The sequence below is a fragment of the Eptatretus burgeri genome, chromosome 1 (genome assembly GCF_056783735.1).
Source record: "Eptatretus burgeri isolate ZD-2024b chromosome 1, Ebu_testis_v1, whole genome shotgun sequence".
Classification (NCBI taxonomy): domain Eukaryota; kingdom Metazoa; phylum Chordata; class Myxini; order Myxiniformes; family Myxinidae; genus Eptatretus; species Eptatretus burgeri.
Genome location: NC_140961.1, coordinates 12,732,663 through 12,736,928, shown reverse-complemented (window position 1 = coordinate 12,736,928; position 4,266 = coordinate 12,732,663). Strand labels below are relative to the sequence as shown.

General features: G+C 34.0%; 1 long non-coding RNA gene across 2 annotated transcripts in view; it reads right to left on the bottom strand.

Moving 5' to 3' along the window:
• Positions 1 to 3,352: 3,352 nt before the first annotated feature.
• Positions 3,353 to 4,266, bottom strand: part of LOC147033882 (uncharacterized) — a 1,897-nt gene continuing 983 nt past the window's right edge. The window contains exons 2-3 of one of the 2 annotated variants that reach the window (XR_015055832.1): positions 4,245 to 4,266; positions 3,353 to 4,147 (exon numbers count right to left, since the gene is read on the bottom strand). The exon at positions 4,245 to 4,266 is cut by the window's right edge and continues 173 nt beyond it. This is a non-coding gene — a long non-coding RNA (uncharacterized LOC147033882). The other variant, XR_015055827.1, reaches the window with a different exon arrangement.

Below are 4,266 nucleotides of genomic sequence, written 5' to 3'. Positions count from 1 at the left end.
AGTCTCGTAAGGAAGAATATTATCCACTTGGTATTGAGAATGAGTTTTGTGGAGCCACGATTAGTAAACAACAAATAAAAGAATTTAATAAGGGTAAATATAATAATGGTTTTGCCCTTGTTTATCTCATGAAAACAGAAAAAACAGGATTATATATAATAAGTAAGGAAATACAAAATGATTTAACTATGGGAAGATGGGGAGGTGTTTCGTGCCATAATATTATTCTAACATATATTTCTAATACATAAATGACAGCAAGAAGGCTTCAAGAAAATTATCATTTCTGTGTCCAAGCATACCTTCAAGAAAAGGGTATTCGGTATTTTAATAAATATGTTCTACAACATAAGAATGAGGTATTTTCAATAAAAGATTGGCATTATGCTGATGTTGATAAACCGACAACTTTAGATTTAATTAGAATGTTAAATAATGAAAAAATTATAAGGTTAAGAAAAGGTAAGGCTCTTTTAGAAATTCAAAAGAAATTTTATTGGTTTCCTGTTGTAAAAAAATTATTTTGGATACAGGAATAACAAGAAATCCTGATGAATATATGTATAATATTCTATGGGGTGTAAACGATTCAAGTATAGTAAGGGATGAGGAAGGAGTTGAAGAAGAGAGGGAAGAGGAGGAAAAGGAGAAGGAGGAGAGGGAGAAGAAAGAGAAGGAGGAAAAGGAGAAGAGAGAGAAGGAGGAAAAGGAGAAGAGAGAGAAGGAGGAAAGAGAGAATAGAGAGAGGGAGGAAAGAGAGAGAATAAATAAATATTATAGTATGGAAACCAGTGAGATTCAAAAAAGAATAGAGGTATTACAGAAAATAACTCAACCAACCAGGAAGGAATACAAAGAATTAACAAGTCTATTTGCAATACTTTCAACAAAACTATTAGCATCGTCAAGCTATTCATTTTAATTCAAGTTTTTTCTTAAATAAATGGAGGAGAGAGTGAAGGCATTTCTAAGGATTCTTTATGTTTTAAAAATTAAGATTCAAATGTGCATGTTGGAAACTAAAAAGGTTTTTGCACTCTGCAGAAATTTTTCTCATAAATAAATGAGTTATTGTCTCAAATGTAAAAAGAAAACTAATACTAAAAATAATTCATATATTAAAAGTAAAAATAACAGGGTTATACAAAAAGGTATATGTTTGGTGTGTGGTTCAAAAAAAAATCAATTTATCTCCAAACACAAACTCAGAGGAGATATACAAAAGTTTTTATCAGGAAGTAAATTTACAACTACTGGAATACCAGGGGAATTACATCTTCCAGGGTATTCTTTCTGTGGTCCAGGCACAAACTTGGATAAAAGATTAGATGAGGCAGACAATCCTAAATCCTGGAGTAAACCAATCAATAGAGTTGATGAAGTGTGCATGAGACACGATATTGATTATGGGAATACCACAACGTTGGAAGAAAAGCATGAAGCCGATAGAGAAATGTTGTATAATTTGTCTCTGATACAAAATCCAACCTTGAGAGAAAAAGTTGATAGGTTCATCGTGAAGAAGATGATTAGTGCTAAATTGAAACTTGGACTTGGAAATTCAAAAAACTTATAGGCTCTAATGATGCCATTAAGACTGAAGAGCAATTAGCTGATGAATTACATAAACCAATATTCACAAAGTTTCAGAGAAGGAAAGTTTATTCCAAGGAAGTTGATTATATCTGGTCTGCTGATTTGATTGAACTCAATAATGATAAGGGGTACAAGTATGCTTTAACCGTTATTGATTTGAGGAGTAGATATGCGTGGGTTGTCCCTTTAAAAAACAAAACAGGTAATACTCTTATGTTAGCTTTTCAACAGATATTTAATAAAAGTAAGAGAAAACCTAAGAAATTGTGGACTGATGAGGGTAGAGAGTTTTATAACAAGACATTTATGAATTTTCTAAAAAATAACAGTATTACATTATACAGTACCTTTAATGAAGGGAAGGCAGTTGTTGTTGAACGTTTTAATCGTACCTTAAAAGAGAGACTATATAAAAAATTCACACAACTCGGTTCACAACAATGGTTATCTTTTATTCAGGATATTGTGGATAAGTATAATGACACGATTCACACGTCAACGAATATGAAGCCATCAGAAACATTTACAAAATTAAAATATGAAAAAGAGATTAATGTTAGAAAACCTAAGTTCAAAGTTGGTGATATCGTAAGAATATATAGGTGGAAATCTCATTTTGAAAAGGGTTTTACTGAACGATGGACGAAAGAACTTTTTAAAATTGTTGATGTAATAGATACAGTTCCTTGGACTTATAAAATATATGATTTGGAAGGGGAAGAGATTTTAGGTTCATTTTATTCACAGGAATTACAAAAGACAAAACTAAGCAGATAATACACCTTTGTGGACACTAGAGGGACAAGTCCGAGGTGTATTACAGTATATAATGTGTGTCAAGGGGGACGTTCTTAGATCTGTGAACCCCAAACACAGAATCCTCAACTGAATAGTCAAGGTTTAACTTTTGTTTGTGTGTGTGTGTGTGTAATGGGAGCAATAGGTTGGCGCTTCACTCCCTCCTACTATACACCGTTGTGGACACTCGAGGGCCAAGTCCGAGGTGTATAACAGTATATAATGTGTGTCAAGGGGGACGTTCTTAGATCTGTGAACCCCAAACACAGAATCCTCAACTGAATAGTCAAGGCTTAACTTTTGTTTGTTGATGTGTATGTGTGTGTGTGTCCCAACCCTCACATTCAAAATCTCAACCCCAACCCTCACATTCAAAATCTCAACCCCAACTCAATCCTCGCCCAACACAATGTCTTTTTCAAAATGAGATTTCCACCTATATATATATATTTTTACGTTTTTTTTTTCTTCTTCCAATTCTGTCTTTTAAGGCTTTCAGGTTTGATGACGTAGAAAGGGGGAGTAAGCCTGCACTTTCTTCCCAGAACGAACAATGTATATTTTTTGTTTTTTTCTCTTCTTCCAATTCTGTCTTTTAAGGCTTTCAGGTTTGATGACGTAAAAAGGGGGAGTAAGCCTGCACTTTCTTCCCACAACTTTCTTGATCTTGCTCCCATCAAGCACCATCCGACAAAGAACTACATCGATAGGTTTAGATCCCAAAGAGTGATAGCAACTCCAAAAGTCTCCAAAATATAAATAAATAAAATAATAATAATAATAAATAAATAAATAAATAAATAAAAGCCCCCAAAAAAGTTTCAAGTGTCCAACATAAACCCAACTTTCCAAGTCTTCAAGGTATAACCACATTCCCGTTGAGTTTCCAAGATATGTATCACATTGTGAGTTATCAATCCAGAACCCACATTTCAAGTATTCAAAGTAAAACCAACTTACAAAGTCTCTTAAGGATAACTCATTTACTGATTTTTTCAAAATTTGTGAGTCTCCAAGGTAGGACCCATATTTAGAACCATCTTGGCAGAACCCTTTTCCTGAGTCTCCAAGGTAGTTATTTAAACCATCAAGGCAGAACTCATTTACTGATTTTTTCAAAATTTGTGAGTCTCCAAGGTAGGCCCCATATTTAGAACCATCTTGGCAGAACCCTTTTCCTGAGTCTCCAAGGTAGTTATTTAAACCATCAAGGCAGAACTCATTTACTGATTTTTCAAAATTTGTGAGTCTCCAAGGTAGGCCCCATATTTAGAACCATCTTGGCAGAACCCTTTTCCTGAGTCTCCAAGGTAGTTATTTAAACCATCAAGGCAGAACTCATTTACTGATTTTTCAAAATTTGTGAGTCTCCAAGGTAGGCCCCATATTTAGAACCATCTTGGCAGAACCCTTTTCCTGAGTCTCCAAGGTAGTTATTTAAACCATCAAGGCAGAACTCATTTCTTGATTTTTTCAAAATTTGTGAGTCTCCAAGGTAAAACTTGTATTCTGGCTCATCAAGGTATAACTTGTTCAGTGGGTATTGTCTTGATAACTCACAATGAGTACTATTGCTGTAAAACTCTTTTTCAGGATTTTGCTGGTCTCCAAGGTATAACTCTTTGGTTGGGTCATCAAGGACGAACTCGTTCTGTGGGTCTTGGTCGCTCATAAGGTCTTCAACCAAGCCAACAATTTCGCCCCAAGTTGTAGCAAAAGCAGTATTTTCATTTCGTATTTCAGACACAATTTCCTGTGAGAGAAAATAATAATGTATTAATTAAGTTATTTAATTATTAAATGAGTATGCTTCAATCAAAGTTTGAAAATAGGAAAATAAAAAATCTTACCTCAATAGATAAGAGGTTTGAA